General features: G+C 37.2%; 1 protein-coding gene across 9 annotated transcripts in view; it reads right to left on the reverse strand.

Annotated features, from left to right (window-relative positions):
* DPYD (dihydropyrimidine dehydrogenase) overlaps window positions 1-14,211 on the reverse strand; it is a 362,954-nt gene that overhangs the window by 195,326 nt on the left and 153,417 nt on the right. The window lies entirely within an intron of this gene.

The raw sequence follows: 14,211 nt of genomic DNA on the forward strand, positions 1-14,211 counted from the left end.
GTAATATTATCAAAGTATGCTAATTAATAATTACATACTGAAATGGAGTTAATGTCAACAATTTTTCTAAGAAAACACACTAGAACTGAGGAGTCCTCAGAGCAAGCAGGCAGAATTGGAGCATGCAAAGCAATCTGTGCTCCCTCCATTCTCAGGCATGGATGGCAGCAGACTGATCTCTCTCCTCTTTCAGACATACTGGTCTGGAAAACCCCCAAAACACCATGTTAGTGTTAACAATAAAGCAGGATTGCACTTTGAGGAGCACTGTTCCAAGTAGGGAAGGTTTAGGGCCTTTTTATGTTACTGAAGCAGCAAAAATCTGTCTCGTTACAGCATAAGATCAGGACTCAAGTGAAAGAAAGCTCAGGATTTTTTCATGAGTTTCTTAAACCTCTAGATCCCTGAATGAAGTGACTATAATAGAAGAAGAAAAAAAAAGTATATTTTTAGTTTTAACAGCTTCAGCAAAGAAAATTAAAACATGCTGTCAGTGAATTCAAAAGGCTTACAAGCCAAGAAGCAAATAAAAAAATCCTGAATTTTTCACATTTCAAAAATGCCATGTTATTGAGCACTTTCTTGATCTCTATTTAGAAAAAAAATCATTACTCAGTTACTAAATACCTGACTTTCAAAACATTGCTGATCTATAATTGGATATTGAGAAAAATAAGGTTAGAAAATACTAAAGCACATACTGAACTTCAAGACCTTTGAATGCCATACTTCCTGGGTAGACTGGAATATCAGCTAATGAAGAATGAATAATGGATATCTTAAGAGGCTGCCAGAAATACTTAGTGCTATTGAAAGTACAATATGCAAAATGCATTAAAGAAATCATTTTTTAAACTACATAGGTTTTCCTCTATGTATTTATTGCAAAATTATCTATGGCAAGAAGAGTACCTCAGAAAAAGCTCTCAGTGACTGCCTACAGGCAGAGGACAGAGTAATGCAACTATTTCTATTGAGGTATCCGTAAACCAGCTCAGAGGCCTCAGTTTACTCTTGGGAGAAACACTCTTGTCATTAGTGAGACGTGCAGCCTGCATTAAAGATAATTTCCTTTCTACCTAACATCTATCCCCATTCAAAAAGAAGGAGAAACCCTCACAAATATTTTTTTCCACTTATTTTTGCCACTTCTATCATCTCCTAATGAAAATTATTTCATCTCTAACAGCATCAGTAATTTAGCTCCCATTGGCTGAAGAAAGAGTAGAATTAAGGGAATGTTGTAATGTTCATGCTTCAGGTCCATCACTAGTTCAGTGTCACTGAAATCAAAGGAGTTGGATTAAGAATGCATTGTATTCAATAATGTTTAGCCCGACTGATATGACAAAAAAAAAAAAAAGCCTAAGTAGTCAGTATACATGGCATTTTCTGCTATTCATTTTACTATTTTCATTTTGCTGAAAACTGCATGAAAACCAATTTTGCAATATTTACATTTGAAGGAAATGCAGGGGATTTTTCTCTTACACCTATAAACACCTGGCACAGTTTCAAGCTCTTTGCTAAGCATCTGCTTGAAGTTGTACTGGATTCTGATGTATCTCCTTTTGCTGTTTAGTGTTTGCCATTATAATGACTGCATTTAATTTTGTTAAAATAGAGAGATTGAGTACTTCTTAAAGCCACTAGGCTAGCTAAGAAAGAAGCAGACAGAGGCTGACAAACAGAGAAAGAGATCAAGAACTGATAAGATCCACTTCAGTGAGACACCATTTTATAATAAACCACCCCACAGAAGTACACTTTACAGACAGATCAAATATTGATAAATAGCCAACAGCCTCTCAGGAGAGAGAACATTTGATGAAAAAACAGCTGTTGAGGAAAAATGTAGTTTTGAGCAAACGGTTTTAGGAAGAAATAAAATTTAAAAAACCCCAGTCATCTATGAAAGACACAATTTAGGTCAAAATAATGAACCAAGAGAAATACCCTTTGAAGATAAATCAGATCCTTTAGCAAAAGGGAATTCACACACTAGTACAAAACAGCCAGGAGCCACCCAAGAAAAAATGCTTAGAAAAACATGAGGTCTTTCCCCTAGGTTTTAGGCTGAAGCCAAAGGTAGTCAGTTCTCTGCTCTCCAAATCCACCTGCAAGCCATCTAAAAGGCTTTTTTTATTTATCACTTGGTATTTCTTATCCTGAAACAATCTTTCACTATTCTAGGTCTCCTGTCTTCAAATAACCTGTATCAAAATCTAGTGATAACAATTATTTCCTTCACCTGCACTGAAGAACAACTCTTCTGAAGGGCAACCAAGAGGAGCCAGCCTAGAAAGACAATTCCACTGGTGTTGTTCAGATGGACTTTGCACACCCGTACGCAAGCAGAGGGCTATGCCCGGCCCCCCACCTTCTGCAGCCAAAGCCCTGGACTTCCTGAAGCCTCAGTCCCTTGACCTGCTGATGCCAGGGAACAAGCTTCTGAAGCAACTGATATCCAAACCGCACAATGAAGCCTCATGGGCTATGGAAAACGGCATTTACTAAGAATAGTGAAAGTAAAAACAACGTGAAAATAACAGCTTGCATGACAGATCTAATTCAGCTTTGCAAAAGCTAATCTAGACAGTCCCAATCTGGGCAGGTACAGCATACAAAGCAATTCATCTCTATTCCTGACCCTCTGGTTTACTAGGCCCTGCCTTTCATCTCCAGATGCTTCAGCTCTCTCTCACTAAGCATCACTCTCTTACTGTGAAGGCCTCTTTCCTTCTTTCCTTCATTTGAGCCTCACAACCCTTTCTCCAGTGGGCTATGCCTCAGCATCACTGTCTCTCCCATGTCTGACACACCATATACTTTCCAAGTCATTAGCCACTATAACAGTGGCTTTGGAAAACACAGACTTCAACGTCGCATTTTTATATCCTTTATATATACATATAAAAATATACATGCATATATATATTAGAAAAAACAACACCTGCTTCCTATCAAGATCTTGCACTCTGTTCTCACAATACTGATGCATGTTAATTTTCTTAACTGGTGGTGGTAAGTCCATTGTCTCCATTTAAAGAGACAGAATTTAGATCTCTCACAATTGCCTAGTCCAGACGAAATATGAATTGCTAAACGATTAGAGTCAATTTGTCAGATATAGAAGACAATATACAAGAGCGATGCATACGCAACGTAAGGGATTGGCATGCAGAGCAACACACCTAGTCCACTTGGTTGCTGCAACAAATAAATCAAGGCACGTCAACACATCAGTCAGCTAAGTCTGAAAAGAAAATAAATACTGCTGCTATTACTGTAACTATTAGCCTGGTCTGGAAAGGAAAACTAAAGTGGGAGTAGAGGCACAGCATGTGTCTCTTTCCTATTTTGATCAAATCCCCTCTCCCCAGAAACAGGAATGCCTTCTGAACCTGAACTCATTGTTTGGATTACTTAAATCTGACATGTTTGGACAGATTTGCAGTTTCAAATGAACTTCTCAGCCAGTCTTAATAACTGACATACAAAATAAGCCCTTGTCCTCGGTAAGGGTCAAATGTAGTTTTCACTGGCAGCTGACTGAAAACAAATCTCCAGACAAAAAAAACGGAGCTGAAGTTGAAGTGTAAATATACAGCAGCCTACAGGGACAAAACTTACTAAAGCATTGTGAGGTTTTCTGGTTTTCCTCACATCAAATGCTGAAAAGTTTGGTCTGATTCATTTTAAATTGTGATAACACCACATTTTGGAAAAACTTAAGCTGGACCAGATAAACAAATGAAGAGCTAGGATCTTTCAAGCAACATTCCCTCTCTTTGCATTCTTAGCTGTTGCTATCCTGACAGAAGAGAGTTCTCAAGATGAGAACTGGCTGGATTGTTTTTACCAACCCTTTACTTTCAGATAAAAACATAAATTCAGGCTGATGAATGCAATCTGTGTTTGAATATCCAAGAACTATTTTTTTAAAAGCCAAGACACTCTATTTTGACATTTTTTATAATGAATCTTTCAACTTTGTTTCATAATGACATTACATTCATAAATTTATCCAAATTGAATTCAAAAGAAAACAAAGAAAACTGGATTCACTGGCTATGCACATCCCTTTTTCTACCTTTTAAAACTAGCAAACCAAAACCAACATCAAAATCCATTCACTAATTTACGGGACTTTTTTTTTTTTTTTTAAATGTTCTCATGTCATACAAATATGGAGCATTAGGTAGAAATTCAGAGGGTAGGGAGGTCTTCCCACCTTTTGCCACATCTATGAAAACCTGCTCATGCTTCAGAGTTAAACAAGATTTTGAAAAATCACATTTACAGGGGAAATTCTTGTTTTGCCATTCCCAGTCTCCACAACAGGGATCTGCCAAGGAAGGGGGGCCCCGGAGATTGTAGGACCACGTGGAAAGCCTTGAACTGTCAGAAACTACTGAGAACGAGGAAAAAGATGTGAGAAACTCATAAGAAACTGGAAGAAACATATGATTAGCTGCCTATCGGCTCTGGTGGCAATGCAAGTCTCCTGAAATAATACCTGAGAGGCTAAGCCCAGACAAGCTGAGACCCAGCCTGATAGTCAGCATAAGAAACTGAAACACAGCCCAGCAATGAGGCAGCACAGGTTCTGCAACAGCAATACCTCACCTTTGGCCAGCTTGAGGAACAGGAATAACAAGTTGTGCCCACTCATGTACCCCGGGCAAAGGAGCCATGGAAGGCGGGTGGAGAGAGACTGGTAGGAACTTTAGAGAGGAAGTGACATGGTCTGATAAGTTACTTTTGTTAACAATATTTGTTTATATGGGGTTTTTTATTTTCTTAAAAAGATGTGCTGAACTAGATACAGAGCTAAGATAATTGCCCTCTAAAGGTAAATTTCTAAATCCATCATTTCCCTTCTGAAAGGGTCCTTTTGAATTAACAGAAAAGTATCCATTTTGCCCCATCTCCCTGCTCTTTTACACACTGAGTGTTCCACCTTACTCCTTGTGGTACCACATAAAAATATTTCAGATGTAACACTTCTGATAGCATTTCACACTTGCCCAGAGACTTGAAGCTACAGGTACCATATGGTCAGAGTGTGACTACAAAGGTGCACGGCAGAGAAGAAAGAACATATTGTAAATTCCAAGCGCGTAAGCGTCCTTTAATATTTCTGAATGCTCTGTTCTTCAACAAGTCTAGTTTGTGGTCTGGGGAAATGGAGATCAAAATCTATGTATTTAAAGCAGTTTTATTTTATGTCATACGATCCATGAATTGTATAAATTGGACCATGAGTTTTAAGTACATTAAAGTGTTCTCTTGAAAGATAACATTGAAACAGTAAATTCTCAAAACTGTCAAATTTACAGTTTTCCCTACACATCATAGAACCTATTTGTATGCAATGGCATAGGCTCTACCTATTTATTTACAAAAAGTCACATTCATTCATATCAATATTGATAACATCGCTGTCCATGGATCAATATTACGCAACAATTTAGATATGAACTATACTGAAATGCGTTATCCAAATATGGTACTTAAGCTGTGCTACATAGCTGATGACATTAAATGCACCGTTACAACTCATGCTATGACATTCATCAGAAATGGAACAGAAAGCCATTGGTATCCGAAGAGTTACTCTCTCTACATTTTTAAAGGTTTGATTCTGAAAGACTAAATGCCCAGTAAAGTTGCAAATGCTCTGCAGGTGCTCAGCTTCTCTCAAGGTCAGTCCATTAGTGATTAACACATTAGTAAATACTTTTCAGGCTTGTATTTTTAAAGGATCTCTCCCATTTTGCTGGAGGTTTTTTTTTATGGTGGCAGCTTTGTTACTTCCTGTTGTGAAGTTCAATAGAGTATGTTTTCTAGGTGGTTGATTTTTTTTTTGTTTGCTATGTATGTCGATAGAGATAAGTGTTTTAATTACTTTTTTAATGTCTATGCTTTTGTATTTTCTTCCTCTCTCCGTTTATTTCCTGCTGTTGAGATTACTGCCTCATCTCCACAGCAGGTGGCTCTTTCAAATTTGTTTTCTTTGTAAGCCTGGTAGATTTATTTTGTAATATAACTGCTCCTTTCTACTGTCTTTTATTAATGATTTCTTTACTTTGGAATAGGTACACTTGCAAGGTTTGTAGGAGTAATTCCCTAATGATGGCTAAAGGCCTCGTTCAAAGAAAAAAAAAAGGGGGAAAAGTAGAAGAACTACAAGATACTTGGGTTAACCTTTTCTTACCCTCAAGTTAGAATGAACACTGTGTACGCTGTATGTGAAAAAACACCCTTCACATCTATCAACAAGAGCCATACACAACTGCTGCAGTGCATTCTAAGTTGAACAGCTATGTCCACACCATAATGTCTTTTAAAAACATGTGAATAAGTAGCTGAACCTGGAAGTAGTGCAGTCTATAGGTCTCCCACCTTACTTTGTTGCTAAATTAGACACAGAGACAAGGATCTGACTTCTTGCAAATGGTACTGAAATAACAGGAATGAAGTAGTCAGATCAGCCAGAACTAAATTTGTTCTTATAATCCAGTTTCTCTTTGAAGCCAGTTGTTCAATCCCAGTTTAGATGTAGACAGATTTCACAAGAGCATCAGAAACTGCAGATGGGAGTCACAGGCAGGGTTCAGAATCAATCCACGGGAGTGACGGAAATTAGGATTATGACCACGCCATCAGCATTGTATGTGTGAGCTTGGATTACAAAACACTGAAGCCTTGTGGTCTGTCCTCACAACATTTAGTGATCCCATGATCAGATTAGATTGTCATCTAACGTCGACCAAAATGTCCAAAGGTGAACCATAACTCAATTAGCCCCATCAAATATAGAGTCCACTCCTAATTTGGTTATGTCATAATCAGTCCAGCTTTTCTCAAGGCTTTAGCCTACCCTCCACAGTCTACCTCTGGTCTTAATTGCTCTTCGTAATTTTATTACAGTCAACATATGGGACCTGCACTTCAAATATTATTCAGGTAACACTCAAGTATGACTAAGGTAACGTATTCTAGTGAAAATCATGAGTGTTTCAAGATGATTAAACAAAGATCTGAAGAAACTATGTTGTGATTTTGCAGTTCTTAATATCTGGGTATTCAGTTAAGCACCATAAAAATTTTCAACTCCCAGTTTGACCTGAGCTCTTATCCTCTAAAAGCACTCTCAGAAAAGCATAGCTCAGAACTGAAGCATACAGTATCACTAAGTGTTTTTAAAACATAATTCTTTAAGGGACACACTAGAAGAAGTGACACTAGGTTGGACAAAGATATACAGCTTCCTAAATTAAGGAACAGATGGTAATTCTAGCCTTTCTTCTCAGGTTGGAAACTGATACTTAATGTTGCTCGTATTTGAAGTAGTAGTCAAAGTGAGGATGCTAGGAAGTTAGATGGGAGTCCTGGTGAAAGGACTTGCTGACATGTGAAGATTACTATGAAGTAAACCTCATCATAGAGAAGGATGAATGCAGAAGTCTGCTTACCTTCCCTCTGGTTCTGTTCTGCCTGCTATTGTTTATTGCAGGACTTAAAGCACTGAAACAGTTTGCTATGAATCTTGATTTGTGGAACATAAGAGTTCTGTAAACTGTAATACAGAGTAACTGAAGAAATATCTGCTGTAAAAAATAAAGTGGAATATTGCTGCAAACCTTTCTTATGTCATCTTGGTAACATTTATTACACTGGCGACAAATCTGAAAAGGTCACTAGCAAAAATGCATTTAGTAGTCTCAGTCAAATCCATCTCTAACATAAGAATGCACCATTCCACCCAGGAAAAGAGCTTGCTCCAATCTGCTTACAATAGAGCTGAACTGGATTTTTATTCCTGACTGGAATTTGGTCACTTCTCACCACTGGCATAAGTTGTCATTATTCAGGAGCATCCTTGAACTGGCATAGCAGGGATGCTGAAGTTTGAGATCTGACATGCTAATGTTGTTAGTTCCTTTCCCTTTTCCTTCCACAAGTATGTTCCTAGCACTAAAATGCCAAAGGAAAGACACGGGGGACTGTGCTTCCTCCAGACACCAGCCAGATACTATTTGTCAGTGTGATATGCTGCACCACAGCAGAGGAGAAGAAACTGGCCCCAGTGCTTACTCTTGGTCAGTAAACAGTGCTGAAAGTGAAGTGGCCACAAAAGCAAGATCACCTCCTTGGGGACTGTCTATTGGCAACTTGAAGGACACAAAAAATCTATCATCTCAGAAACCATATGTCACAGTAAAGTGATTTTTATACAGTATAGAAAATTCGAATATGTAGAAGTGAAAGCAAAATAAACTGGATGGAGAGATTGGGAGCAACAGACTCCTGAAAAGAAAGCAGAAAATAGTACAATAGCTGTTTGCAATAGAAACAGTATCTTTCCTCAAGCAGATTCATTATAACTTACCTGTCTAATATGTCCAGTTTATAGGCACTCATGCCGGCGTATTGGAATAATCAAAGCCAATGAAAGTTTACAAAGGGAAAATCAAATGTTAGCATAGAAAAGCTCTCATTAATTTTTTATTTCAAAAAAAATTGGAAAAAATCTTGAAAAGCTGGATCAATAGAAGCTACATATGGTAAATATGAAGGGAATGGATAAAACGAGAACAAATTTGATGGAAAACATTCACAAAGAAAAAAACCACAAATGCTTAGTTGGCATCACAAAGAAAAATAAATACTAGGTCTCTACACTGTTTCAAAGCAACAGTTAGAAAAAAATCTATCAAAAGCAGCAAATTCATCCTGAGGAAATATATGATGAATAATTAAGTCATTAATATTCCGGAATAATACCTTTGGTCAGATCTCAGGCACGGTACAGTAAGGAAGTTGCAATGAGGTGTGCTGAGACAACGTGCACTAGCTAAGATTGTCCTGTACTTTTGATATAATAGTAATATAACAGCTGATAGGTGGTATCAAAGTGTTACAAATACAAAGACTGATTTTTATAATATTGTTTCCTAAATTTGATTAAATAGAACAGTGAAGAATCACAGAGATATCTAACTACAGCCGTTTCTCTTAAACCCACTACTATTACTCTGTTGCATGCTACTTCCATAGCTTCCATTCTGTTTGAATATGGTGACTACGAAACAATAGACTGGATCAATTACAGCTTTGCACCCTATATAACTGTATCTATATTAAATACTTGTAAAATCTTACTTATCCAGGAAGAAAATCCCACACGCTAAATAATACTTGCAAAATATCAGACTTTCTGGTTATTCCTATTTTTAAAACATAACAAGGATTCACCCAAACCTTTTTTCTTTTTTAAATATAAAAGTCTTCAGTGTAAACCAGTAATGTCTTCCAAATGCTACTGAATAATTACCACTCTCTCTGAAATTTCAATATAAAATATAAACAAATATTGTTTCCCAGTTCTTTGTGAACATATTATATTGTCTTATCTTAAATCTTAGAATATTAATACACTGGTTTTGTCCACATGGAAGAACAAAAAGATGTTATAAAGCTTATTCAGTAATTACTCCCATATCGTTCCGCCTACACTGCATTTTTCAATCACTTCAGGTAAACCATCACTACATATATTTTAAAATGATGCCTCAAAAAAAGACTTCTAAACATTATTCATTTTTCTGCAGCACAGATCTACAACTGAAAACCTATCATCAGTGCATTCTGATGAAAAGGTAATAATTAAATCTTTTTTCCCCCCTTCTTCTACAGCACATTATTTGACCTATGATAAAACAGGCTATCAAATTTCCATTTATTATTTCTACCTGAAGGGCTTTGCCAGCTCCCACAAACATAAATCTCCATTTGTCAGTTTTAAACTGTACCTGTCCCAGCTGCTATGAGGGTTGATAGCTCTTGTACCTTAAAAATTACCAAATAGCATCAAGCGACATAACCTCCCTCCAGCCTTCACTGACCCTTGCAATCAATAATATTTGTAACCTGTATGCGCACAGTTAAGTAGAACAGAAGCCGTGCACTATCCCAGTTAACCACATTGAGCTGTGATACTACAATCTGCTCCCTTGTGTCTTCCGTGATCAATTTTAATCTCTGGGCCAAGAATAAAAGAATGCAGCCCCTTGTTTCCAAATTCATCTGAAATGGATGTTATAGATTTGTAAGTCTGCACAAGAGCTGTGGATTTAATACAACCAGCAGTTCAAGGAAAGAACACATCTAAGCTATCATTCATTCTCATTATCCTCAGTGTATTTTGGATCTTCAGAAGACAATACAAAACACGGGAAAATTCACATGTACCGACTCAAAGCAAGCTCGCTTTGTTAAAATACCATCAGGTAACAGTTATTTGTTAGAGCTGTATCCATTACTGCCACTGCAGGTAAGGTGGAGGTCAGTCATTCCATTATGATTACTTTGTTTAAAGGTTTATAAATAGACTGCCAATATTCATTCCTTCTGGAAATGCGCCATGTATAGTAAATTAAACAGAAATTCCCTAGAAATAATAAAGCCTAGTTCTGGTCTGTTAAAAAGAAACAAATATTATGGAAAGAAAGAGTAATTCAGGTTTCTGATGGTATTTGTTCTCTCACCTCCAAAATAATTTCATTTAAAAGAAGGCAAATTTGCCAGCCAATTAGTCTAATTAGACAATGGTATCTGAATGTAGAACAGGAAGAAAGCAACTTTAGAAACCCACTCCGGTAGAAAACTGCTTTTTGAATCTGTCACACTACCAGAACGCATGTTTCCAGAGTTCTCGTAACTGCATATTTATAGGCTTGGCTATATTGGCTCCTCGACAGCAGCTCCAGTGCCATGAATCATCTATCAAAACATTTGAGAAGACTTTCTTACTCATTTCTTTAAAGCAACATTCTGAAGAGACACTTTCAACATGATTATGCTCCAGTGTTCACTATCAATTAAGAAAAATAGCACACAGTTTTATAATTGCAGGTGAATAATAAGTATGCATCGTCAGAGGCTTTATCTTCTGATTGTCACATGCTGTGTGTCAGTACAGGGTACGCTGCAACAAATAGGACATTCTTGTAACATGCTGGAGGGTCAATGAGCTTTCTCACTCAGGTCATTTACCCACTTCACATCAATGTCCTTATCATTAAGCACATATTTATCTGCCTTTCCTTTTAAAAGCAGCTGTAGCAAGGAGTTTTATGTAAATATCCTGTTAAAGTGATATTCTCCTACACAAGTAGATCGGCTGAGAAACATTAAACCAACTATATAGCTACCCCTGCATACTTTCACATACTGACAATAACTAAGCAAGGCCATACTTTCACCAGACCCTATTCTGAGTAAGGGTCAACAACAGAAAGAAGTCAAATCGTTTAAGGTTTTTTTTTAATCCATTAATTAAATCTGAATTCCTTTCCCAACATCAGCATGTTGTATTTCATACGAAAATTTTTTCAAAGACAGAGTGTCTTTATTAACTACTTATACCATGTTCATCAAGTGCCTGAGTTTTCCTTGAGTGTTTCACATGCTGCTGACAGGGCACTAAATCTGGTACTTTGAGTCAGAAATATGCAGTTGAACTTCGGATGCTGTAAGGCTACTATCTAGAAAACAGACAGAGAAATGATGGTGAAGATCTCCAAATGCCTCCTCAATGCCCAACAGTCAAGAACACGAAGTGAAACATCGTCGCTGAAGATCATGGGCCAGGTACTTGGCTTATAGGTGCAGAAATCTGCACAGGCATGCACACAAGCTCCCTCCTCCTCTTAAGCTTATTCTTTTGGTGGCTAAGTAAAATATTCAAAAAGGGAAATTTATACTTCTTATGTTAAGCAACTAATTTTTGTGATACTTAAAGGCGTCAAAGAGGTAAGAACCTATGTCCCTTTTCAGTCCATGAAGAGATGGCCATGTCCAGAGAGAGGACTAGAAGCCTAAAATTGCCTGCAGCCAATGGTGCAAATAGTCCCAAGAGAGCGTATGCTTCCCCTGACATGGCATCCGACCTGTACTAATGTTAGTCCAGCCACACAAACATACGAAGGAGTGAGCATGAGTTCTTAATGTCTTCTTGGTGTGTATTTTTGTATTTGCAGTACTACAGAGCAAGAAGATTCTCTCCCAGTGGAGTTTCAAATGGTAACAAAAACAAGAAGCATCTGATCAATAAATAGAAAATCAAGTTACGTGGTCCCAATAGGTCCCTCTAACAAGGATTTCTCTCTGAAATGTTCATGCTTGTCTAATGCTGCTGCTTTTAATCCTTTCACACCAGTGGGTCCTACATGCTTGCTTTAGTGCTAATGTAAAACAAATGAACATTTTATACAAGGATATCCACTCTCCCCAAGTAAAGGGGTTAATACCAAAGTAAGCTTTAGGAATGTAAATTATTTTCCCCGTGTGGCTGAAAAACTACATGAGTTATTCATTTAAAAATTATTAGCATATAAAATCATTATTATCTCTGCAGTTAATGTACAGTTCACTGACAACCTTTTGGACCATTACAATTAAGAAAGGCAGCATCCTTAATGAAGTTACAAAACACATTGTTTATTAAATAGCAAATTGTATCTTTAATTACTTTAAATATTATAATCCGATGAAAAATTATTTCATAAACCTCAAGACAAATTATGTCAGAGATGGAGAATGCATTTTGTTCCTCTATGAATCCTGAACAACACTTTCAATTTGCTTACAAGTTTCTGTTGTATGCAAATCTGCTCTTGAAATTGCTTTCAAGTGCCTAAATCCAATGCCACTAGCATAAATTTAAAATGCAGTTTGTGCTATTCTTTCTTTTTAAAACAGATTTAATTTTTGTCAAATGTAGAATTCGGCAGTTCCAGTAAATGCAGCTTTTCTATTAATCCTCAGGAGGTAAACTGAAGATAGGTTTCTGGGGGGGGGTGTCCCGAAATCAGTTGCGTTGACATAAAGACTATTTTGGGGTCTACTGTATTTTATTATTTCACTGTTTTATTTTGAGCTAAAAGATAACTTGTTCAAGACTGTCAAGGGCTTGGAGGATATGCTCTAATGCCAACAAGCACATACTAAGCTAATTTTAAATATTCCACCTTTTTTTATACAACGTAATCTCTGCGCACCGTCGAGACACTTGCTGTCTGTCCAGTATTAGACCTACCTGCTTGATGTGCTGGCCACTATCTGACAAAGGCTGAGTGCTGCACAATCAAAGAAAAAGTTTAGCTGCTCACAGCACTAGGCCCTTTGGATCAAACTCAGACCAAAGTCACTACTAAAATACATTGATTTCTGTATCACTAAGACAAAATTAATACATTCAACTTCAACTATGTCAACATCAATTTGCCACTGAATATTCTGAAACTGTTCGGAAACCCTCGGTTAGCTATCAGACTTTCTCGGGCTAATCAATGGATCAAGAAGGCACAGAGATTATCTTAAATTCTTTTATGCTAAGAAATTGCTACATTCTATTTATGTCTTTAGCAGAAATACTGTCCATGCAAATCATGAAGAGAGACTGAGGAGAAAAAATTATTCAGTGTAATGCTATAATAGTAAAGCTGAAATTAAAAAAGCACCAAACTTTTTTTTTTTTTTAAAGCTTCTGACAGTGGTTAATAATTGATACATATTTAGAGTTGAAACAAAAAATACACTGAAGATTAAAAGATAATAAACATGCTTACTTGCACAATTAGTACAAAAACTTTTGAACCTGGAAATCTGTTCGGAAACATACTTGGCAGTCTTTTGGGACTACCTATGTGCCAGAAGAAGAACCTAGCTGGGATTTTTAGGGTTGGGTAGTGAAAGTCAGATACATTTGTGAAAGCACTCACAACAAAATCAAGTTTTGAAAAAAGTTTCCCTGCAGAAATCTAACATTAACTGTAACAGAGTTAAAGCTGTTATGCAACAAACTGAATATAGTACTTGAAACCAACCCCCTACTGGGTGTGCGCCTAAATACTCTGGTTGATTTGGGCTGAAGTACCTTCAGGGTCCATACCTTGTCTTCCAAAAGATCTGTATGTCTGTGCATTACTGACGCACTGTTTAGCAGAAAGACTGGCTTGGAGGCAAAGAACCTCAGGAGTGCCAGGAGATTTTCAGAGCAAGGCTTCTTATATATTCAAAGATGTTCAAAACCCGACTGGATACGGTCCTAGGCAACCTGCTCTAGCTGACCCTGCTTTGAGCTGAGGGCTAGACTAGACGATCTCCAAAGGTCCCCTCCAACTATTTTATTATTCTATG

Source organism: Nipponia nippon, unplaced genomic scaffold, assembly GCF_047370975.1.
Source record: "Nipponia nippon isolate SJK-2023a ecotype South Korea unplaced genomic scaffold, ASM4737097v1 scaffold_5, whole genome shotgun sequence".
Taxonomy (NCBI): Eukaryota; Metazoa; Chordata; class Aves; order Pelecaniformes; family Threskiornithidae; genus Nipponia; species Nipponia nippon.